Here is a 26,206-nt window from a genome sequence, read left to right as displayed (position 1 = left end):
AATAGGTATACAGACCAAAAAGGAAGAAACTTCTCCCTATTTTCAGACCACACGATAAACTGCATAGAAAATCACAGGAAATATACAAAACACTCCTAAAGCCAAGGTTTAGCAATGTTCTTTGATACAAGATCATTATGCAAATATCTATTGTAATTCTATAGATCAATGATCATGAAAACAAATTTTAAAAACAAGTTGAAAAAATAATTACTCAAAAGTATGTATGCATAACAAAATATGTGTAAACATTTCTAATAAGCATGTATGTGGTATGTGTGCTGAAAACGACAAAACTCTAATGAAAACAAAAAAACTAAAAAAATCCTAAACTCACTGCCATCGAGTCAATGCAGACTCATAGTGACCCCCTTGTGAGTTTCTAAGACTATTGTTTACAGAGTGGAAAGCCCAGTCTTTCTCCTGGTGGTTTTGAACTGCTGAACACGCAGATCACAGTTCAACTAGTAACCACTACACTACCAGGGCTCCACACTGAAAAAAAAAATCCAAATAAATGGAGAGATATAATGTGTTCATGGATTGGAAAGGTCAGCATAATAAAAACTTTCTATTTTCCCTAAATTGATAAATAAGATTAACACAATCCCTATAAAAATATCAGCAAGATATTTTGTAGATATACCCAAGCCCACTGCCATTAAATCAATCCAGCTTATAGCAACCTATATCCCACAGGGTTTCCAAGGTGGTACATTTTTATGGAAGCAGACAGCTATATGTTTTACCCTGTGGAAGAGCTGGAGAGTTTGAACTACTGGTCTTTCAGTCAGCAACAGAGCACTTTAACCACAGTGTCCTGGTATGCATTTTGGAAATATAGACAAGATTTTAAGTTTTATAGTGAAAGGAAAAGTAGCACACCTAAGACAATCTTCAAAGATAATAATAAAGTGGGAGGAATCATTCCACTCAATAGTTAGGCATTTGTATGTTGTTGTTCGAGCCCTGGTGGTGTAGTAGATTCTGTTTGAGGCTGTTAACCACAAGGCTGACAGTGCAAACCCACCGGTTGCTCCATGGGGGAAATGGTGAGACTAGCTATTCCCATAAAGATTTATAGCACTGGAAACCCCAAGGAGCAGTTCTGCTGTTTCCTATGAGTCAGAACTGACCTGATGGTAGTTGGTTGTTATGTCATATTGTTCTTAGACGACATTTAGCTAGTTCAGATTCATAGAGACCCTGTGTACTACAGAACAAAACAAAACACTACCCAGCCTGTGCAACCGTCACAATTGTTATGTTTAAGCTAATTGTTGCAGCCACTGTGTCAATCAATCTCATTGAAGGTCCTCCTATATAGCCAGAATAATTAAGACAGTGGTGTGATATTTGCAGAGTGATGGACACATAAATCAATATAACAAAATAGAGAACCCAGAAATTGCCTCACACAAGTATGAGCAAATTAATTTTGACAAAGGCTCAAAACCAATTTACGAAGTTCCATAAGCAGGCCATAGGGAAACTAGCAAGTTCCAAATCTGCGTAGTTTGTTAGGGTCAAGAGATAAGCCTTGCTCACACATATATACACACAGCAGCAAACCGTTAAGCCACAGTTTTATTAAGGCATAGAGTCACTTCAATAGCAATGAAGCGGGTCCCTCTTGAAGACACCTTAAGCATATATATGACACATTTCACTATGAGAGGTGAGAAGGGACATTGTCCAGGGGAATGCTTGTAGTTGTTAAATGACACTTTCAAAACAGAGAGGGTTGCCACTTTTCAGACGGTCAGGCAATTTTCTAATCAGTTGTTGCGTCCATCCTTGGGTCTTATAAATTGTTTCTTTCAGTTTTATCTGGGCTACTGCTCCAGGTCAACATGTCTCAGAATGTTTCAGGATTATCTCTGAGTACGGTCCTGTGTCAGGATTTTCACAAGGGCCTGGCTTCAAGGTTAAGGTGTTTGCCAAGCCAGTTCTCACAGAGTCTTTTGTTCATAACTTGTTTCACGAGGTCCTTTGTGCACTCCCTTAGCAGGCAAGACAGAAGTCTCTGTTTTGTCCCTGTCACAATTCAATTGAAGAAGAATATTCTTTTCAACAAATAGTGCTTAATCAATGGGCTATCTACTCATAAATAAATGCCTCTTGACCTAACCTTAACACCTCATAGAAAAAATTAAGAGCTGACTGGCAGGGCAAGGAAGTAATATGGCTGTCACATAAAAAGCACAGGAGGAACTCCTCATCAAATCTTGGAGTGGTTCCACCCACCTAAGGGGGTTCTTGCTTTGTTCTTGGTTCTTAACTTGAAAGCTAAGCACCTCAAGGTTTTTTCCTTTCCCCAAAATATCAGATATCAGCACCGCAAGCTAAGCTTTTCTGACTCCCCTCCACCCTTGAGAAGTGGCCTGAGCCACTTTGGAGCATTCCACTCTCCTCACTCAGCAGGAGCAGATCTAGCCCAAACCCCATCGATCCCAACCTACCCACGGAAGCCCTTCACCTTGATGGCCTGTGGGAGCCCTAAGTGGACAGTGGAATACTTGCATAGCCTGTGCAGACTCCTTCACAACCCAAGCAACGTTTTTTGTCACTTTGTTAATTTATTTCAGTTTTCCTGTACTTCCTTGACCTTTGACCTTGGTGTCCCTCCCCCCAAGCACACCTCTTTATATGTGTCTGTTCCTGCTCAGAGAAGGAACTGTCAGTCTGTACACAACCCACAAGTTTATTTTCAGTTTCTTGGCTTTTGCATTTTCCTTTTATTTCAGTTCAGGAACCCTGATGGATGTGCGTTGGGCCACTAATTGCAAAGTCAACAGTTCGAAACCACCAGCCACTTAGTGAGAGAAAGGCCATACTTTTTACTCCAATAAAGAGCTACAGTCTTAGTAATACTCAGGGGCAGTTCTTCCCTATCCTATAAGGTCGCTATGAGTCAGAATCAACTAAATGACTACGAGTTTTTGGTTTTATTTAAATTAATCTATATCCCTTTTTAAGTACCATATCCTCTCTTCAGGCAGACACAGGCAAGTCATACCTACCAAAACAAGATTCCTTTCTTTCAAGTTGAAAATCAGCAGCACCAGATGCCTCCATTACTACCCAGTGATCCATGCTGCTTCAAAGCAAACCCTTCCCCCTGCAAGAGCAGATCCATTCAAAACTCCACCCTAACCTACCCAAGAGACCCTTTTGTGTTTCAGACCAGTTAGTATGTCACACCAGCTAAAGATGGAGCAATCTCTCTCCATCCAAATCACAAGTTTATTTTTACTTCTCAGGTTTTACATTCTCCACTTACATTAATTTAGCCTATATTAGTTTTTTAAACTCAAACATACTTCCAAGGCAGACACAGGCAAACCCTGGCTCATGAGGGCAAAGACCCACCCACATTAACACAGACATAGCAACAAAACTCCTTAGCCATACTGGACATAAGACTCCATCTCTTTGTTTCCTTCCCCAACCCCCTTGCTTCTTCCTTCCTGCTCACTTTTCTTTCTCATTCTATTCTATTCTAGTCTACTCTCTCTCTCCACAATCATCTCCTGGGTCAATTATCTTCTTACACTCTTTTTCTGCCCCACTTACTATCTCCTTTTGCTTTATTCTCCCTCTACTAGTAAAATATACTTCCACGTTCACCATTAAGTCTTATTACGCCTTTTAAATTGGGGGTTTCCATTACTTTAAGATCCCTTTGGTCCATCCAGAAGACCCCTTATTTTTTACTGTGATTACTTACTCCCTCTCTTGTTGCCCCGCACCTTCCCCATTTACCCATATCTTTCCTTTTGTCTTAGATTCCACACCATAGGATTTATGAATCCAGTTAGACTTCTCTCCTGTAACTCAAAAGAGCCCACTGCCCCTACACAACTCAGTGGCCCATACACCACTGACAGCTGTACTACAATGCTGTGGAATCAGTAGTCAACCACAGTGCACCAAAAAAAATCAAGAAAAAGAAAAGCAAACTACTAAAAATCACCCAAACCCAAATGGAATACTCTGAAAAATAGATACTTGAACTACTAAAAATAGAATTAAAAATAATTATGTTTAGGTCCTTTCAAGAGATATGGGGAACACTCATGAATACAATAGAAGAAATTGGAAAACAAAAAACTCACACCAAAAGGTATTCCAGAAGAAAAATAATGAAATAACAGCATTGGGAAACAGAGAAAGATCTAATGAAAAGAATGGAAGAAAAGGAGAACTGAAGCAGTGAAATCAAACACAACCACTTTGACTACAGCCAACAAGAGAAACAGCCAACAAAAAAAGTGAAGGACTCTAAAGAAAGCCTGAAAATGATGTGAGACACTGTTAAGAGAAACATCCTATATCTCATCAAGATCCTAGAGCAAGAAGAAACAAAAAAAAATCTACAGAGAATATAGTACAAAATTTGAAGGAAGAAAATCTCCCCAACATCACAAAGGAGGAGAAAATAACTATTCAAGAACCCAGAGCACCCCAAGTAGGACAGGCCCTAGAAGAAAAGAATCAAGACAAATCATAGTCAAACTCTCCAATTTCAAGGAAATAGACAAAATCCTGAGGGCATCTAGGGATAAATGAACAGTCACCTACAAAAGAAAACTGATGAGAACAAGCTGTGACTTTTCAGTAGAAATCATAGAGAAAAGAAGGCAATGGAGTGACATATACAAAATTTTGAAGGGAAAAAATGACTGCCAACAAATAATCTTACTGGATGTATTATCCCTTAAATGTGAGGGGGAAATAAAGATATCTCTCAACAAGGAACTTGTGAACACAAGACCAGTGTTCCAAAAAAAAGATTAACTGGATCACTATGGACAGAGAATCAACAACAGCAGCAGACAAACATGAGAGCAGCATATAAGGTCAACACCACCCAGAAACCACAGCAATAAAAGCAGCACCCGAAACAAAACAGAACTAGAAAAAGATCAAAGCCAGCAATAAAAAAAAACAAAAAGTGGAGGGGAGAGGGGACAGGGAAACAAACACAAGCACAGCCAAATGACAGTAACAAATCCACACTTAGAAAAAATAATAGTGCCAATAAACTAAATTCACCAATCTAAAGACAGAAAGTAGCAGACTGGATTAGAAAACAAAATCCATCTGTATGCTGCCTACAAAAGACACACCTTAAACTCAAAACCAAAAATAGACTAAAAATCAAAGGATGGTGAAAAATCTACCAAGCCAATGGCAACCATAAGAAAGACAGGAGTGCAATATTAATATCTGGTATTAAGAGACAAGAATGAACACTGCATAATGATTAAAAGAGCAAAAGACCAGGAACATAACCATAGTTAACATATGCTCACTCAATGAGAGACCTTCAAAATACATCAAACAAATACTCACAGAGTTGAAGAGAGAAATCAAAAGTTAGACAATAATAGTAGGAGACACCACTCAAGGAAAGAGATCATCAGGAAAGAAACCCAATGAAGAAACAGAAAAGGCAAGCAAGACAACTCAACCTTCTAGTTACATACAGTGTGCTCAACCCAACAACAACACAGTATATGTTGTTCTCAAACTGTACACAGTACATACTTTAAAATAAATCACATGCTAGACCACAAAGCAAGTCTTAACAAATTAAAAAACATTGTGATCCTGCAATCCATTTTCACATCACTGTAAAACAGGAAATCAATCATAGAACACACAGGAATATAAATAAACACATGGATGCTGAATAACACATGCCTTAAAATGACTATATAATAGGCCAAATAAGGGATGAAATTAAGAAATTCCTTGAAAGCAAATGAGAATGGTGAGGGAACGTACCAAAACTTTGGGCACCAAAAAAAGCAGTTACTAAAGGACAATTTATAGCAATCAATGCACACATGAAAAAAGAGGAGAAATCCAAAATCAACACTTTAATCCAACAACTCCAATAACTAGAACAAGGGCAACAGCATAAACCTTCCAACAATAGAGGGGGGAAAAGATCGTAAAGATTAAAGCAGAAGTAAACTAGCTGGAAATCAGAAAAAAACAACAAGGCAAGAAGTTGGTTTTTTGCAAGGATCAACAAAATTGACAAATTGATGACAAATGTACCAAAGGGGAGGGGAAGCAAATAAGTAGAATTAGAGATGAAAAAGATGACATTAAACAAATTGAAATGGAATAAAAAGAATAGTACATACAACTACAAAAGGCTGGACTCTAAGTTTTATGACTTAGAATAAATGGAAAAGTATCTAGAAATAGATCATCTATCCAAATTAATGCAGATGGATGTAGAAAACCTTAATAAACCCATAACATAGGAGAAATTGAGGTCATCAAGAAACATCTAACAAACATTTCCAACATAGCCATGTAGTCAGAGGCTCTCTTAATCCCTTTTCCTCTAAAAACATCAGATAACTCTTGACAACCTGAACTCCAGACCTCCCCTGAAGAACAGCAATAACTCCGTGCCATAGAGTGAGGAATTAACACAAAGAATCCTGTAAGAAGCTGTGGATTCTGTGCTGCCTTGCAGGGCACTTGCAGCGAGCTGACCCTCTTCCTGGCTCTCTGAAACTTAGCAGTGAGTTGATGACCCCCTCCTTCTCTGCTACGGTTAGCTAACCCTACTCCACCAACATAATTGATGAGGGGTTGAATCCAAGTTGGGTAAGAGGATTCACTGACTTGTAAGCCCTGGGGCTGAAAGGGTCTCAACTTGCTCACTGCATGCCAGTCAGGTAGGGAATATTTAGGTCTGCTATGGACTAGCTCCCAACACATGGTTGGAACTACTGAGGACTGGACTGTTACAGAATTTCCCCAAAGTACCTGAAGGAGGAATGAACCTGGGGGGTAGTGCAGAATTGGAAGGGCATGTTTAGGGAAGAAAATCCACGTGGCAGTAATTGAGTCTATCTCCACTGGCCCAACATTCAAAGTGTTAGCAGCTGCCTGCCCACAGGCCCACACCCAAATAAAAACTAGACCCAACTCTGACAGACAGAGCCTATGAAAATAGCTCTGATGTACAGTACTCTAAATATTCTCTTCTCTCCCACCATCGTGTTGTCTGCTTGATCATTGCCTGGGAGCTAGCCTCTAAAACAGGACATTGATGGAGCCACTATTTAATTGTTTTCGGCCTTTGGATCCTGCTGGGGTAGGCTGGTGCCAAGATGCCTGGCCATCCTTTATTATACTGTTTCCACAAAAAATGCCTCAAGACAAATGAGAATGAAAATATAACATATCAAAATCTCTGGGACATGGCAAAAGCAGTACTCAGAAGGCAGTTTACAGCAATAACTGCACACATCAACTACAACAATTGCGGGGGGAAACAGCAAAACAAGCCTTCAGACACTAGATGAAAAGCAATAATAAAGATTAGGGCAGAAATAAATGAATCAAAAAAATTTAAACTAGAAAAAAAGTAATGCAAGAGTTTTGTTGGTCAAAAAGATTAACAAAATTGATAGACCACTGTCAAACCTAAAAAAGCAAAAGCATGAGAAAATGTAAATTTTACAAGTAAGAAATAAAATGGGTGGCATTACAACAAAACCAAACAAGGGGGAAAAAATCAATATTATGAAAAGTTGTATTCTTACAAATTTGAAAACATGGTAGAAATGATTAAATGTGTAAAAATGCATTACATACCTAAATTACCACAAACAGGTGTAGAAAATCTCAACAAGCCTATAACAAGAGAAGAAATAAATGTAATAATAAAAAACTTCTAACATAAAAAAGTCTGGGACCAGTTGGTTTTATTGGGAAATTCTACCAAACATTTAGAAAAGAGGTAATACCAATGCTACATGAACTATTTCACAATATACAAACAGACAATATACTAACAAACTCATTTTATGAAGCAAGTATAAGCCTGATACCTAAGACATTGTCAGAACTAAAAATTATAGCTGATATATCTAATGATTCCAAGATTTTCTTTTTTTTTAAATCATTTTATTAGGGGCTCATACAACTCTTATCACAATGCATACATATATCAATTGTGTAAAATGCATTTGTACATTCATTGCCCTCATCATTCTCAAAATATTTCCTCTCCACTTAAGCCTCCGGCATTAGGTCCTCATTTTTCCCCTCCCTCCCCATTCCCCCCTCCCTCATGAGCCCTTGATAATTTGTAAATTATTATTTTGTCATATCTTGCCTTGTCCGACGTCTCCCTTCACCCACTTTTCTGTTGTCCATCCCCCAGGGAGGAGGTCACATATAGTTCCTTGTAATCGGTTCCCTCTTTCCAACCCACTCCCCCTCTACCCTCCCAGTATCGCCACTCACACCACTGGTCCTGTAGGGATCATCCGCCCTGGGTTCCCTGTATTTCCAATTCCTATCTGTACCAGTGTACATCCTCTGGTCTAGCCAGACTTGCAAGGTAGAATTCGGATCATGATAGTGGGAGCGGGGAGGAAACATTTAGGAACTAGAGGAAAGTTGTATTTTTCATCTAGCCAACAGAATTCAATGAAGCTTCAATAAAATCACAGTAATCACAATAAAACCACAGTAAAAACTTCAATAATACATCACAGTGACGTGAGTTTAGTACCAGATATGCAAGACTGGTTTAATATTAGAAAAATAATCAATGTCATTCACCACATAAACAAAAGATAAGAACCATATAATTATATCAATCAAGACAGAAAAAAATATTTGCTTATTCGACATTTATTTTTCATAAAAACACTCAATAACATAGGAATAGATTGGAAATTCCCCCAACAAAATAAGGGCCTTAATGGAGAGAAATTGAAAGCATTCCCCCTTTGAATGAGAAGCAGACAGTGGTGCCCTCTATTTTATTTAATATAGTCCTGGAGGGCTTAGCCAGGCTATAAGACATCAAAAAGAAATTAAGGTATCTACAGTGGCACAGAAGAAACAAAACTATCTTTATTTGCAGATGATATAATCCTCTATACAGAAAACTCAAATATTCAATTAAATATTGCTGGAACTTATTGAAAAATTTGTCAGCATAGAAGTCTATAAAATCAACATACAGAATTCTGTTGGATTCTTGCATTTTAAAGAAGGTGACACCATAAAAAGATATTAAAAGAACAGTACTATTTTATAATAACTAACCTACATATAAAGTATTTAGGAATAAATCTTACCAGAGAAACAAAAGACTTACACAAAGAATAATGGAAAACACTCCTACAAGAAACCAAGAGATTTACACAAATGGAACAAGTTGTCATGTTCCTAAATATGTAAACTGCATATATTACCAAGAATACTTTACAAATTCAACACAATTCAAATCCAAATCCCACCACAGTTCTTCAAAGAAATGGAAAAACTAATCCGCAACTTTATATGGAAAGGAAAGAAACTGAAGACAAACAAAATTTTTTAAAAATCAAACCCAATGCTATCGAGTCAATGCTGACTCATAGTGAAACACCCTCCCCACCCCCACCTCCACCCCCCTGATGTGTGTTCTGAGACTGTAACTATTTACAGAAGTAAAAAGCCCAGTCTTTCTCCTAAGGAGCTGCTGGTGGTTTTCAACTACCGACCATGAGGCTCACAGCCCAACATTCAACCACTATGCCACCAGGGCTCCAGGGTAAATAAAACACTATTAAAAAGCTAAAACATTTCATTTCCAGACTTTAAAGACTATATAAGCCATGATAATAAATAAAAAGCTTGGTACTGGTCATAGAGACAGGAAGAGCAATGGATTAGAATTGAGAACCCAGAAATACAACCAAGTAACTACATATATTTGATCAAACACATTAACCAAGTAACTACCTGATATTTGATCAAACACATTAAGTTAGGAAGAGATAGACTTTTCAATAAGTGCTGGAGAAATTGGTTCTCCACCTGCAAAAGAATTAAACAGTACCCATACCTCACACCGTATACCAAAATTACCTTGAGATGGACCAAAGACCTAAATGTAAACCTCAGGACTATAAAGACCATCAATGAAAAAATAAGGACAAGTTTAAGGGCCCTAACACAAGGCAGAAGTACACTGCTGAACATAATAAAAAATATTCACAATACAGAAGCTGGGACTTTCTAAAACTACATCAATGATGCAGCTGTGTCAAATTCAGTGCCTGCTGCACCCATGGCTGGCACTGGCCCAAAAGGCTGCCACAGAGACACTGTAACTCATGGGCCCTGTTCCTCTCTGCTGAGCCTCAGGGATACATTTTGTTACAGACATTGAAAAAAAAAAACAACAACATCAATGCACATCAAAATACATCATCAACAGAGTTAAAAGAGAACCCACAGAATAGGGAGAATTTGTTAGAAATTATGCACCAGGTAAATGGCTAATTTCAAAAACCTATAGAAAACTACAGCACCTTAATAATAAAAATTAAAATAAACCCATCCCATCCAAAATGGGCACAAGATATGAGGCGGACTAGCAAAAGAAACTCCATTTTTTTCAGCTGCTAAGTAACTTGCCTGTTCCTCGCTCCCATCTCAGAAAGTTGACTGCTAGTTGACCTGCCCATTCTCCCTCCCCTTTATGGGAAAGTATCTGTGGGTGATTGATTTTAGAATGTACTCCTATGTTCCCAGATACTGGACATTACAACTGGTTTTGATTATTCTTCAATATATCATTTGTTCTGATTCAATATGGTTCCCTTGGATGTTGCAATCTGAATGTTGTAGTTAATTTTGTCATAATAACCAGGATGTTATAATCATTTTGTGTATTGTTTTTTTTATGATAAGGAATGTACCTTATAATGCATGCTTACTCTTCTTGAAATTACAGTTAATCCATAAATTTTGCTTTCTGCTTCTGTTCATGCTTGCTTGAACCCTTGACAGGTGATAAATGAGTTTTTTGACCTTAAAGATGAACTGAAATTTGGACTTAGGACTGCAATCAAAGAATCCTTTTTAGATTCTACCAGTCCAGTTATAACCAAATAAAGACTCTTCTAAATTATCAAGACATCATAGGGACTGTCATTGATTTGAATCCGCAACGGATATATGAGTTAGGCCAGTTTAACTAGAGAAACAAATTCATTGACATATACGTGTAAGAGATAACTTTATATCAAGAAGTAATTATGCATCAATAAAACATCCCAGTCCAGTCCAGATCCAGTCCATAAGTTTGATATTAGCCCATAAGTCTGATATTAGCCCATGAATTCCTCGTCAGACTCAAACAGCACATGCAATGATGTCAAATGCAGGAAAATCACAGGCTGGTGGGTGGAAAGCCCTGTGGATCCAATGGCAGCGGATGCATCTCCAGGGCTCTGACTGCCATCGGTGTGGTTCTGTGTGGCTTCTCACCAGGAATGTCTAGCAGTGTGAGAGAGAGTGAGTGGCCTGCCTCTTTTGATGGCATAACAAAAAAAAAAGGAAGTTCCCAGAATCCTCATGAGAAGGTCACACCCACAAGGAAGGATCATCTGGCTCTGACAGGCTAGAGTCCATCCATTCGTTCTTTTATCAGGTTGACACGAAATTGTGTAACTTCCACAATATGAATATACAATTTACTAAAAATTACATCCAGGTAGCCAACATCCATATGAAATGTTGACATTCAATAGCAATAAGAAATGCAAATTAAAACAACAATGAGATACCACCTCACACAGACAATCTTAGCCTAATACAAGCATTACTAAAAGCCATGCAGCTACGATAATGCTTAGCCCTAATCTATTGCAAGGGATATCAAAAGGCAAAGAATTACATCACCACTGGTGGACCAGTTGGCCAAATTAGTGGCCACAGGCCATCCTCTTCCCCTCTCCCCATAGTTTATGTTCTCATTAAGCTTAGTGCCCCCGTCAAAGTACACAGACTAGGAAACAAAAGAACTAACCCTTTCTGGGGCCACATTTCCCAGTCCATATTGGTACCAAAATGGGAAACTCATCCTCCAAAAATGTCAACAAAAGGACTTTTTACACACAGTTCATAACATGTTCCACAGTAGCTCACTCCCTCTCCTGCAATTTTCAAATCTACACCTTAAATTACCCCCTATAGATGTAGTGAATTATGAAACATCTCCAGTCATTGCCATATTTGTCAGAGTGCCTCTCTCTGGTCCAGTACCATTCCTTTTCATTTTCCCATGCACCAATTTAGAGGAAGCTTTCCTGGAGAAGCCTGGTAGATTTATTTCAACCATATACCACCAAACAAAAAGGAAAAATACCTTTCTTTTCTAGTAGATACCTTTTCCAGCCTAAGTAGAAGCATTTCCAACCACAAATAAAAGAGCAAATACTGTAGACAACTATTGAATTAAATAGATCATTCTGTTTGGCCTAACGCTATCTCTTCAATCAGATAATGGTAAAGAATTTATATGTAAAATACCTAAACCACGGGCAAAGAGCTATGAATTTCCTGGCACTTTTATATCCTATACTGTCCACAATCCTCAGAAAATATCAAAAGAATGAATAGGATATTTAAAAACATCCTCACAAACCTAGCACAGAAACATATGGACCACACTGTTGCCTATGGCTTTGCTGAAACTCAGAGCCCTCCCTAAAAAACTTTTAATGATCAATCCATTTGAATTAATGTACAGATGGCCCTTACCACCTTTTAAAGCACAATTTATCCCTACCCATTACGTTAGTTAGCCCTATATTCTAAACACTCTGCAGCCTGTGGTGGGAGACAACCAACCCAACCCTTTCAGTACACTACACAAAATCCACCATATGCCCTAATGCCGAGATATCAGATCCTATAAAAAAAAAACTTTCAAAATATCCCAAGCCCAGCTGAATGGGCCTACTTTGAAGTCGTCCTTTCCACACCCATGGCACCAAAATTAAAAGGAAAGGCTCACTGGCTCCATTTTGTCTCTTTAAATAAAATACCTTGTACCCCTACTACCCCCATCCTTCAGTATTCAAGACTCCACACACCCACTTAAGTTTTTGTTTTAACACAGGTATCAAAGATGATGGCTAAACTGCCAACAGTGACCCCAAGGAAACTAAGAATGGTGATTTGAGTCACACCTTCGAGTTGGGTAGAGACTCAAAATATATCCCACTTCATTAGCATAACTGAAAACTCACTCCAAAATGGGACTATAATCATAAGTGTAGCAGCTAGGATTATATACCACAAAATGGAGGATTATGGCCAAAGCACCCACATGAAGTGCTTAGCATCATTGCAACCACCTGTATTATTTCTTGGAGAAATATCTTTTCATTTTTAATTAGATTGTTTTTCTTTTTGTTGTTGATGTTTTGAAATGTTATACAAACTTTAGAGATTACTCCATGTCAGATGTCACTTGCTAAACTGTTTCATATTCTTTAAGTTCTCATTTCATTGCTTTGAGTAAATCTTTCAATTTAGGGCACATAAGTGTTTAGTTCTTAAAGGGCCCAGTCATCTAGTTTACCTTCTGCTGTTTGTACAATTTTAGTTACCATATATACTTGAGTAAAAGCTAAGTTTTCCAGCACATTTTTAATACAGTTTTTGTGATAAAATGAGGTGCCTTACATACAACGTTCCTCTAGTTCTTAAATGCTTCCTCCACCCCTATCATGATCCCAATTCTACCTCACAAATCTGACTAGAGCAGAGGATGTATATATTGGGTTGGAAAGATGGAACCGATTACAAGGAACTATATGAGACCTCCTCCCTGGGGGACAGACAACAGAAAAGTGGGTGAAGGGAGACGTTGGACATGGCAAGATATGACAAAATAATAATTTATAAATTATCAAGGGCTCATGAGGGAGGTGGGAGTGGGGAGGCAGGGGAAAAAATGAGGTCCTGACGCCAGGGGCTTAAGTGGAGAGCAAATGTTTTGAGAGTGATGAGGGCAATGAATGTACAAATGTGCTTTACACAATTGATGTATGTATGGATTGTGATAAGAGTTGTATGAGACCCTAATAAAATGATTTTTTTTAAAAAAAAGAAAAATTGGGCCATATATTGTTAAGAGGAGTAAAAAGTTTAATACACTGCATTTTTAACATTAAAAAAATAGATTTCTATACTTCTCATCCTGACAAAATTGCAGAAAATATCAAACACATGATTACACAGAACCTCATTTATCAACAACAGTTTATCTATTAGTGGTGTTAGTGTATGTATTACCATAATTAACAGTGCCTTCTTTACTAATAGTGGTGAGTTTATCAGTATTAATGAAGGCAGAGTTATTAGAGTATCAAAGCCTAATCATACTTGAGGACCAATTTAGAAAACTTATCTTTATGATTTGATCCATTGGTAGCAAATATGTTAGCATGGATTTGCTAGAGAAGTGGTGCTTGTATGTGTGTATGGGAGGGGAAGTTTTGTGTTAAGAAAATGGCTCACATAGTTGTAGAAGCGAGCAAAGCCTATCTTATTTTCCACAGGCTGGTAGCTGCATATGAGTCCAAGCTCAGAGGTTAGATTGGCTGCTGGATAAATGAATGAATCCAAGGTCGACAGATCAACATAGGTCAGTATTTTAGGCTACTGGCTGTGAGAGAGGAATCTCTTGCTTTATTTGTCACATTTTAGGTTTTAGTTTCCTGAAGCTGCAGGAACTTTTCCACACCTTCATCTATGGAATGTACCCCAGGCATCTGAGTTGTTAAATAAAGTAAAACTGATGTACACAAAAATATAGATTGTATTTCCGAAGAGGAAGGTTATAATCTTTTGATAAAAAATTGTAACAAAGTACAGTGATACCTTGGTTGTCAAGCTCAATTCATTCCAAATTCGTGTTCAAATGCCCAAAAGTTCAAGAACTGAAATTTTCCCCATAAGAAATATGGGGAAAAATAATTGGTTATCAGGCCCAAGAATTGCACTTATAAATTCCTTTTTGAGGACTTTAAATCACTATGGAGGTTTTTAGTCTTCTCTCATATCACCCGTTCAGATACAAGATCACCATCAAGTTGTTTCTGATTTATCTAAATCAAGAGTAACTTTTCAATATCTTTTGTGATCTAGGTTCTTTGTTTTGTGGTTAATGATTTCACACCTTTCACTACATTAGCCAGTTTATCACTCCTTCTCAAAAATGTTGATAATGTTGACTTAGCCACATTGTATTCAGCTGGCAAATCAGACAAGCAGCAGACTGATTCAAATTTTGCAATGACTTCTTTCTTTCACTCGGCCATGGTGCTCACGCTTTTCCTCTGCTGATATCACTAACTTTCTTTGGAGCCATGTGTACGATGCTTTCTGCAAATAACGTGCAAAAGAAAGCACAATGGTGAATGCTTTCATGCACTGACACAAGCACTATATGTTGTTAGAGCGAGAGTGGTGCTTAGACGAAAGCATCACCCCTTTGTGTCCTCGGTGAAAAGTCAGATTTTTGGTTCAACTATCAAGCATAGATACAAACACCAGACAGATTTTTTTTTAACTTTGCTTTTCACGCAGTGGAAAGTACGAGCTTGGAGCTTGTCAAAAACCAAGGCAGTACTATAATGTGCTGACTATAGAAAATTCTAAAAACCCCTGACTGTTTGAGAAAAGACAAGGCAGTTTTGAAGAATTATTCCACTGACCTTCCAGATCTCGCACTCTCTCCCTTGTGATTAGCTGCAGTGTCTTGCGGCCAGACCCTTCATTCAGTTTCTGTTCCAGGCCAAAGAACTGAAGGCCAATGAGCCAGATGTAGGATTTAGACCTAACAAGCAAGCTTTCCCACAGTCTACTTTTATAGGAAATTGGCCACATTCCAAAGGAAACCTCCTTTCAATTGCATCAGCTCTGTGACCTGAGTAAGGAGGCAGCATTCTACTCTTACAACCACTTGGTTCTTAACTGCAGCCCATTGTAGTTTATTACATTGTACAAGGCTGCATCATGTGGGATTACTAGGCCTCTACTACCAAACACTGGGAATCCTGATCCAGCCAAATAGACACAAAACCCAGTTATCACAGATGTTTTCAAAATGTAGATTCCGATTTAGTAGATCTGCAGAGTAAAAGAAATGTTTCAGCAGGTCTGGAAATGGAATTAACTAGTTCCAAGCCATGAGTAGAATGTACATTTGCTTCTCTAATGCACTTAAAACATTCTCTAGGATATAACATAAAACAATCCTCAATACATTTTTAAACATTAAAGTCATATAAATTATATTCTCTGACAACAATGGAATGAAATCAATAACAAAAAAAACTGGGATATTTAAAATATGTGGAAATAAAATAACATATTGCACTGTTAAATAATAAAATAGTCCAAAAAAATTACAAGGAAAATGAGAAAACACTGAGGTGAAATAAAAACACAAGGTCCCCAAAATGACAGATGTAGCTAAAACAGTATTGAGAGGACAATTTATAGCTATAAATGCCTGTGTTAACAAAGAAGAAAGCTCTAAAAATTCTAAATTTTCATTTCAAGATAGAGGAAAAATAGGAGTTAACTAAGCTGAAGTAAGAAGGATGAAGGAAATTATAACCATTATTAGAGTGGAAATAAATGAAATAGGAAATAATAGGGGGGGACCAACAGTTGAAAGTTGGTTATTTGAAAGGATTAACAAAGTTGGCAAAGCTTTAGCTAAACTAGAAGACCCAAATTACTAAAATCAGAAATCAAAGAAAGGGCATTATTATTAACTTACAGAAAGAAATTAAAGGGAGTATGATAATTGCATGCCAACTAATTTGATATCCTAGATGAAATGGATAAGCTCCTATAAACTTACAAACCAACGAAACTGCCTCAAGAGTAATTTAAAAATTTGAATAAATCTATAACAAAATGGGGGGATAAGACAATCACATTACTTCATAAATAAACTCTAGCAAACCTTTAAAGCAGAATCAAAACTACTGTGGTAACACTACATTTAGACAATCTATCAGAAAAGTATGCTATCAAGGGATTTAAACAGATGAAGCAATAGCCAGAAGGAATGTCATCATGGGAAGACTTAGGATAGGTAATAATATATCATGAATATAGCCACTAGAGCATATGAATTTGAAGATACAAAACAAATAATGGTGAAATTAAGTCTCTCATGGATGAAAGGCATTGTTAATAGAATATGAAATTATTAAGAATTATGACCTACAGGCCCCTATATTTCATACTCTTTGCTTCAAACTTGCTGAAATTTACATCCATCTATAGAGACAAACTGAATTAAGGATTTGTGAAGTAAAAATGGCCAGAAAATGAAGGCATGCGTGTTCCAATTCCTGAGGCAAAGGCTCAGTAATTAAGATTAACATAGACTGACAAATTTAGATTTGGGAAAATATAGACATTAAAGATTTTACACCATTAATTGAGTGTGTGTTTTTCAAAGGTGGGTGGGAATGTGGATAAATTCCATTGTGAAGATAAAAGAAAACTCAACTAAGAAGTGGTCAAATGAAGGGCATTTTCTCCTTCTAAGGGACAAAAGGGAAGTTTTCAAGCTAGAAGAAAGGCTATGACCAAGAATTAACCCCGAATGGAATCTCCCCAGAAGGCCTTTCCTTGACTTTCCCTGAAAAATAAGAACATTAATATTTATTCATCAATTCCTAAGGATTTTGTTCCACCTTATAATTCTCTCTAGTTGCATTTCTCCCTTCAGTAAAGTCTGATACTAATTTAATCTTTTCAGTAGTGGTTTACTGGTTAAGGAGCAGAGCAGTCAAGAGAAATGATGCCTTCCTCACATTATCATTTCTCATGATTACTTCTCCACAGTAAATTTACCAAAAATCAAGTAAGTGGAGCTTCGAGCAGATATCAGAGCTCCCTTAGAAGGGTATAAATCAAAAAACAAACTCATTTCCATTGAGTCCATGCTGACTCATAGTGACCCCTGTGGGTTTCCGAGATTTTAACTGTTGACAGGAGTAGAAAGCCCAGTTTTTCTCCTACAGAGCTGCTGGTGGTTTTCAAACTGCTGACCATGCAGTTCACAGCCAAAGCGTAACTACTACACCACCAGGGCTCACAGAATTAGCTGGAAGATGGATAGTCAGGAAGGATATGAGGCAAACTTCTTTACTGAAATCAGACTACATGTCCCTAAAAGCTCCTTGAAGTCAGGGGAGTGAGGAAAACTTTGGATTCCATTCTGCCTAGGGCACTGTTATGGTTGCAAACTTGGACAGGACATAAGATTCCTTGGGTCTTTAAGACTGAGGAATTCCAGGTCCTTGGAAATTGTAACTCACTGTCATCAAGTTAATGCTGACTCATAGAGACCCCACGAAGGTTTCTGAGTCTGTAACTCTTTGTGGGAGTAGAAAGCCCACTCTTTCTCCTGCAGAGCTGCTGGTGCTTTCGAACTGCTGACCAGGAAGATCACACCCCAACATGTAATCACTACACTACCAGAACTCCTTTGGAAATTTTAGGCAGATGGATTTCATAAATGGAAAATAGAACTGGGCAAATGGACTTCCAGAGACATCCTGGAATACCAAAGATGAAGAGAGCGGACATTAGGATATACCCCTGTCTATTTTTTCCCTCATAAAAACACGCCTTTGGAGAGTTCAGGCCTTGCCCAGCAGGCTCAGTATCTGTCATGGGGAGCAAAAAAAAAATGCAGAAGAGAAAATTGGCTACTCCACAAAGGGGCCAAATTAAATGCCCCTCACTAATTTGTCAGTTTTACCTAAGCAAGAGAATGGTAGTTATTTTTTCCTCTTAGTCTCCCCAAGATACTCAGAGAATAGACGCAGTGAGGGAAATAGGAACACTGTAATTGACCATGTGGTCTGGGTAGAAGTCTCTGAGTCCACAGAGAAAAAGAGTGAATTCTTTCCTGACTGATTCATCTGCTGAGAATTGTGGAACTTTTTGAGATGCAGCATTCCTAACATATGGTTGAGACTGATGTTTGTATCAGCAAGATAAGGATACACATTTAAGAACAATTCTTTCTCATGACATGCCCTACTTAATACCCTCATAAATAGATCACTGAAGATATGGGTGCTGTAGCAAAGTGTGGTGAAGAAAACAGAGAGTGTCTGGCTATCACAAAGAATAGTATCTAGGGTATTAAAGGAGTGCCTTCAAAAAACAGCCATATAAGTGAGGTGTCAACTAAATCTTCATGGAAGATCCAAGGATTTTAAATAATAAAATCCAAATCCAAAGGAGGGTATGGTATTAGAGCTTAAACTGTGAACACCTCATTTTCAAAAGGCTATGGGTGGCAATGGAATCCCAAAATCCATTTTCAGGGCCCACACATGGATTAAGCCTCTGGTGAATTCCCTCTGACCATACTCAAAGGACATGAACAGCCTAGATTATTAGACAGAGAGCATTGGTTATTTGATTATGGCAGATGGCAGTTAGGTTAAAATGTAATGTCTTATCATTTGGTCTCTTTTGACTCATTTAAAAATTGTTGCAGGTTTTTTAAAATCATTTTATTGGGGGCTCTTCCAGCTCTTACAACAATTCATACATCCAGTGTGTCAAGCATATTTGTACATATGTTGCCATCATCCTTTTCAAAACATCTTCTTTCTACTTGAGCTCTTGTTATAAGCTCCTCATTTTTCCTCCCTTCCCTGCCCTCCTTCCCTCATGAACCCTTGATAATTTATAAATTATTATTATTTTGTCATATCTTACACCAACCGCTGCCTCCCTTCACCCACATTTCTGCTGTTTGTCCCCCTGAGGGGGTGGCGGTTATCCATTGATCATTGTGATCAGGTCCCCCTTTTTCCTCCCATCTTCCTCCTACCCTCATGGTATTGCTACTCCCATAGTTTTTCCTGGGAGGTTTATCTGTCCTGGATTCCCTGTGTAGAATTGGGGTCATGATACTGGGGAGGAGGAAACATTAAAGAACTAGAGCAATGTTGTATGTTTTGTCAATATTATACTGCACCCTGGCTGGCTTGTCCCTTCCTTGTGAGCATTCTGTGAGGGGATGCCCAATTGGTAATACCTAAAACAGATGGAAATCGAGCTACCATATGACCCAACAATCCCCCTACTGGCAATATACCCAGAAGAGGCAAGAAACAGACCACGGCCAGACATCTGTGCTCCAATGCTCATCGTAGCGCAGTTCACAATTTCAAGGAGTGGAAACAACCTAATTTCCATCGACAGATGAATGGGTTAAAAAACTGTTCCACACGCATACAATGGAATATAATGCATCCCTAAAAAGGAGTGATGAATGTATGAAGCACATCACCGCATGGGAAGAGTTGGAGGAAATTATGCTAAACTAAGTAAGCCAAGCACAAAAGGACAAGTCCAACATGAGTCCACTAAGGTAATTTTAAAAAGCAAAAGAGGCATAGGGGGAAAGCTATTGTATGAATACATTCCCAGGGCGAGGACCAGGCACTCTGGCAGGGGTCAGAACCAACCCAGGGATGCATATGGCAGCCAACTAAAAAGGAGGAGGGGAAAAATGGGGGGGAAAGAACATGGGTAGCAAGGGAACAGGGCACTAACCCACCCAAGGAGAAGGTATCGTTTATATCTCCCCAGGAAAGGGAGAGGGTAACCAGAGCTCAACCTGGTGCGCCAAGACTTGAATGCAACATACCAGCATGAAGCATTGACTCAATAGAGAGATCTGCGGGGCTGGCACCAATCCCAGCTATGTGGACCCTCTCCCCAGAAGAATGCACTACAGAGGACAGCACTGAAGCTACAGCTTGGGAATAGGGGCACTTCTGCTCAGAACACTCAGGATCAAACTAAGAGGGAAGAATAGAGAAAGAGAGAATGGAACACATCCTGGTCCACCAAGCCCCGAGGACGGTATTCCTACTCAGAAGCAGTCAATGCACAGAGAGGACCATAGGGCCAGCCCCACCACGAGACATGGCATCCCCACCCCCCAACCCATAGTTATTGCAGTTTTAAATATTTTCTGCTTTCCTTTTCGTAATAATTTCAGTTTATTTCTCAAGTGCATTACAAACATCTACCTCAGAATTATTTGCAGTAAGAATATAGATGATAAATACATTTTAACCCAACTTAAAATTGGGAATTCGTGAGACACCCGGAGCATCGTACACATAGGGTAGGGGAAACTCCTCAGACTTGTTCTCACTCAGCATCTCTCGACTTAAAAAAAAAAGTTTTATGGCCACTTCATCCACATATAATACAATTCAATAGTTCAATTATAACAAGAAGAGTTGTAAAATCATTACTACAATCAATTTTAGAACACTTTCTTCTTCCTTGTACTCGTTATTAGTGGGATTATATTTTCTGCTCTCTTTGATTCAGGGTTTTGTCATTTTGGTTGGCTTGTCTGTGTTTTATTGTTGCTAATTGCTTCATTTGCGTTTTGTATGATTTTCTGTATATGAAATCCAAACAAAACTCACTGTCATCAAGTCTATGCCAATTTATAGCAACCCTAGGACAGTGTAATTTCCAAGATTGGAACAGTTTATGGAAGAAAAAGCTCCTCTTTCTCCCACAGAGTGGTTTCTAACTGTGGACCTTTTGGATCACAGCCCAACATGTAACCACCACACCACCCAGGCTCTAAGATAGATAAACCTATAGAGACAGTAACTGGGTTAATAATTAGCTAGGGGCAGGGCAGGGAAGGTTGGGGGGAAATGGGGAGCTAACAACAAAGAGTACAAGAAGAAATGTTCTGAAAATTGATTGTGGTGATGATCACAAAACTCTTCTTAATTTGATTAAATCAAACAACATATTGCACTGGAAAAATCTGCTTCAAAAGACCTCTTCACAGTGTGATAGACTAAAGAAGTCAGTTTAAAGGCTATGGTGCGCCTGATCCAAGTCAAAGTATTTTCAATGGCCTCATTTGCTTTTGAAAACTGAACAATGAATAAGAAAGATCAAAGAAGAAATGATGCGTTAGAATTATGATGCTGGTGAAGAATGTTTACTAGACCATGGATTCCAAGAAGAATTAACAAAAATGTCTCAGAAGAACAACTAGAATGCTTCTTAGAAGCAAAACTTTGTCTCAATTGCTTTGGGTATGTTATCACGACAGACTAGTTCTGGAGAAAGACATCAGGATTAGTAAAGAAGAGTGTCCAAGAAATAGAGGAAAACTCTCAAAGAGATGTATTGATACAGTGGCTGCAACAATGGGCTCAAACATGACAATTGTGAGGAAGGTCTAGAACTGGATAATCACAAAAATACAAATATTATATGATACAAGTAATTTTATTAAAATCAAGATAAAGTTTCTTCATCCCAAAAGAAATAGACTTTGATGGTTACCAGATATAGGAGAGGAAGGCGAAAAGGGGAAATAATAGGCTTGGTGCTTGAGGGTAGACAGGTATTAACTTTGGTGCAAAGGAAGATAGCCTATTAGAGGGAGCTGGGAGAAAACAAAGTGTGGTGTACAGTAAGTTTTGACAAGTTGTTTGAGTTGGTGATTGTAAAATGATGATCGGAAGAGTTAACTGCAAAAAATTTACTACCATGCCATTCCAAAGAAGGACAATCAAATGTGGAAATTTTTTAAGCATTTTATTAGGAGCTCTTACAGATATTATTATAATCCATAGTTCTACTAGATGAAGCATACCTGTACAATTACTGCCCTCGTCATTTTCAATACATTTTCTTTTCTTTTTTCTTTAACTCCTTGATATCAGCTCCCTTTTTTGCCCCTCCTCCTCCACCCTACCACCCCCATAAACCCTTAATACATTATTATTATTATTATTATTATGGGTGGCGGTGGTGATGGTGGTGGTAGTGGTGGTTTTGGCCATAACTTACACCATCCAATGTACCCATTCACCTAAAATTCTGATGTTCATCCTCCTCGAGTGGAGGTATACAGTCATCATTGTATATATCAGTTCCCCTTCCCCCCTTGCCCCCGCCCTCATCCCATACCCGTAGGGAATCATTATTCCCATTACTGTTTCTGAGGGGGTTATCTATCTTGGATTTTGTGCATCAAAAGATCTTAATTGTACCAATGTACATACACAGATAGTTAGTGGGGTAAAACGAAGGCCATAATAGTGGGAGGGGAAAATTTTAAAGAAGTAGAGAATAGTTATGTTTTTCATCAGTGCTCTACTTCACCCTGGATATTATGATCATTCTGTGTAGCCCTTCTGTGAAGGACTGTCTAATTATCTTACAGGTGGATTTTGGGTCTCCACTTTGCCTACACTCATTCACATCAACTCGATTTCTTGTTTTTGAACTTCTGATACCTGTTCAAGTCAGCACCTCATGATAACAAAAGCTGGCATGTTTTTCCATGTGGGTTTTGTTGCTTCCCTGCTAGATGGCCACTTGTTTAACCTAAAGCCTTTAAGATCCCAGATGCTATATCTTTTAATAGCTGGGCACCATCAGCTTTCTTCACCACATTTGTTTATGCACCCTCTTTGTCTTCAGCAATCATGTCAGGAAGATGAGTATCATACATTGCCACATTATTAGAACAAACCATTCTTGTACTGAGGTAAAATTTAAGTAGAGGCCCACAGTCCATCTGCTTCCTTATTTTATTTACATACATATACATACATTGATAAAAACACCTATCTTCATATCTTTATATATTTGCATACCTCAATTTATATAAATAATCTTTACTTCCTTGTTGTTTCTTCTATTTGTTTTTGTTTTTTCTTTCCTCCTGCCCCACACCTTGTCCACCCATTGTTCAACTCTTAGTAATTTCTGTCAGGTACATCTCAATTGAGCAAACTAAATGTGGAAATTATTGACTAATACCAATAATATTACTTGACAGTAAATTTTTGCAAAATAAAAAAGTTAAAGGGCTGCATATAAACATATAAACAAGAACCTGCCAGCAGTTCAAACTGGATTCAGAAGAAATGGAATAAAAGATATCACTGGTGATGTCAGATAAGTCTGGCTGAAATTAGAGAATACGTTCAGAACATGGCTATTTATATTTTGCCAATTACACAAAGACATTTTACTTTGTGATTTGTGCCAAATTATTAATAACAACACAAAGAATGAGAATTTCAGAACATTTAATTGGGCTTATTGGGAACATGCATATGGATTAAGGGGCAATCATTTAAATAGCACCAAGAAAGATTGTGTGGTGTAACATTGCAGAAGACTTGTGATAGGGTTGTATCCTTTCACCTTGTCTACTCAAGTTGCATGCTGAACAAATAATCTAATCACCAGAGCCTAATGAAGAACATATCATCAGAACATGTTTGCTGATAGTGATGATGCTTTAAGAATATATAAAGGGTCTGCTCAGCAAGATGGTGACCACATAGGTTTCTCAAGCTGGGAGCTCCATGGACAACGTAGAGTTGGGAGATCTGGGGGCTGAGTACGGGTTTCAAGGCTGTCAGTTAATTCCCGACACACTCAATTAATTCTCTGGCACTAGCAGGAACTGGCCTGGCACTAGCCACTGTCCTACTGCAGACCATAGCATCTCATCCAGCTGCAATATCCCAAGCACCAGCGGCTTAGCAGAGGCTGGTGTAGCCTCAGTTGGATATCCCAAATGGCACAGGGCACTCTCACTGCCCATTAGCAGATCCCTCCCCTAAGACCAACACTTTCTTTCCTTCCTTTTGCCTGCCTTCCCCGGAATTCCTTGCCACTCTAACAGACTTGGCTCGCTGCCTCTAGCTGGGAGCAAGGGACCCCCATCCCAGCCCCAGCCCCACTCCCTGAGCTGTGTACTCCCGCACCCAGACCAGCACATTCCTTCAGATCACAACACGCACAGCTGAAAATGGCCCCTATGAAGGTCTGAGGGTTGCTGGAGGGTGACAAGGGCTTACCTCAGAGCCTGACTATTGAGAGGACCACCCAAACTGCCAGCCAAACAACAGACCCCGGATGGGCTACAGTGAGAGGGAAACCACAGTGGGGAAAAGGTGAAACTCAATCCCTCAGGGCAGTTGGCTATACGCAGCGTGCAAAAGCATCAATACCAAACTCCCAAAGAGAGAGCCCAGGGCTCATTGACTACTGGGAAAATGGCGCTAGTTCTAATAAATCAACAAGGAAGAAGCCACATGCCTCAACAGCTTCAACAATTTAAAAAAGAGAGAGAAACAAAATGTAATGTCAGAGGATGACTTAGACCTAGTGGCAGTGATAGAAGAGGCAGACATTGACCTCCCACACAAAGAAATCTTCAGAATACTGCTAAAAGTCATACAAGATATGAGGGAAGCAATACTCAAAAAGGATGAAATGATAAATGAAATAAAGGCCATTCACCAAAAGGAAAAACAAGAGCTAAAAGACGAGATAACAAAAATCAGTAGCAAATTCACAGACTTCATTAACAGACTCGAGAAGACAGAGAATCACACAAGCGACTTAGAGGACAATCAAGCACACTTCAACAAAAGGGAAGTCAAATAAGCTAATCCAAGAAGTTGAAGCAAACCAGAGAGCTATGTCTGATGCTATGAAGAGGAACATCAGAATAATTGGGTAACCTGAACAAGGCAAAACAAAGAAGTCAACGGCAAAAACACTGAGGGAATTCTTAGAGGAAAACTTCCACAGTTTAGTAAATGAAAACCAGGCAACCATTCAGGAGGCCAAAAAAACACCAGCTAGACTGAATCCCAAGGAGAAAGCATCAAGGCATATAATAGCTTAAAAATAAAATCTAACTTTGAAGAAAATCATAAGAAAAGGTAGGGGGGGAAATGCAGTCACTTATAAAGGTACCCGAATACGAATATTTTCAGACCTATCTATCAGTGGACACTATGAAGAAGAGGAGAGAAAATTGAAGGAAATTATCGCAACTCCAAGAATACTCTATCCAGCCAAATTATCTATCAAGAATGATGGAGTAGTAAGAGTCTTCCCAGAAAAGGAAAAACTCAAAGAATATGTTAAAAGAAGCCCAGCTTCCACAAAAGATCCTTGCCGACCTAGTATGGGCAGAAGAACAACACTCACCAAGCACAAATAAGAAACTGCCATATAGAACAACTTCACCCAGAGGGCAACAAAGAGAAAACAGCCCTCAAGATATTATTGGCACACACTCACACACATGCACAACACATGGATAAGATAGGGAGGTAGGAAAACAACCAACACAAAACTATAAGATGACATCACAAAGTCCACAAATGGATGTAAGAACCCTGAATATCAACGAAATGAACTCAGGCATTAAAAGGCAGAGGCTAGCAGATTGGCCTACAGGAGACACATCTCAAGATTACAGACAAAAATAAGCTGAGACTCA

At 38.6% G+C, this 26,206-nt stretch overlaps 1 non-coding gene across 1 annotated transcript; it reads left to right on the top strand.

Annotated features, from left to right (window-relative positions):
• The first annotated feature begins 10,074 nt into the window (after positions 1 to 10,074).
• Positions 10,075 to 10,209, top strand: LOC115869017. Its single transcript, XR_004045939.1, has one exon. It is a non-coding gene; the product is annotated as a small nucleolar RNA SNORA5 (small nucleolar RNA).
• Positions 10,210 to 26,206: the final 15,997 nt, after the last annotated feature.

This window comes from Echinops telfairi, unplaced genomic scaffold (assembly GCF_000313985.2).
Source record: "Echinops telfairi isolate 266 unplaced genomic scaffold, ASM31398v2 ScPeMD7_19;HRSCAF=73, whole genome shotgun sequence".
Classification (NCBI taxonomy): Eukaryota; Metazoa; Chordata; class Mammalia; order Afrosoricida; family Tenrecidae; genus Echinops; species Echinops telfairi.
This window is presented reverse-complemented; position numbering and strand designations above follow the sequence as displayed.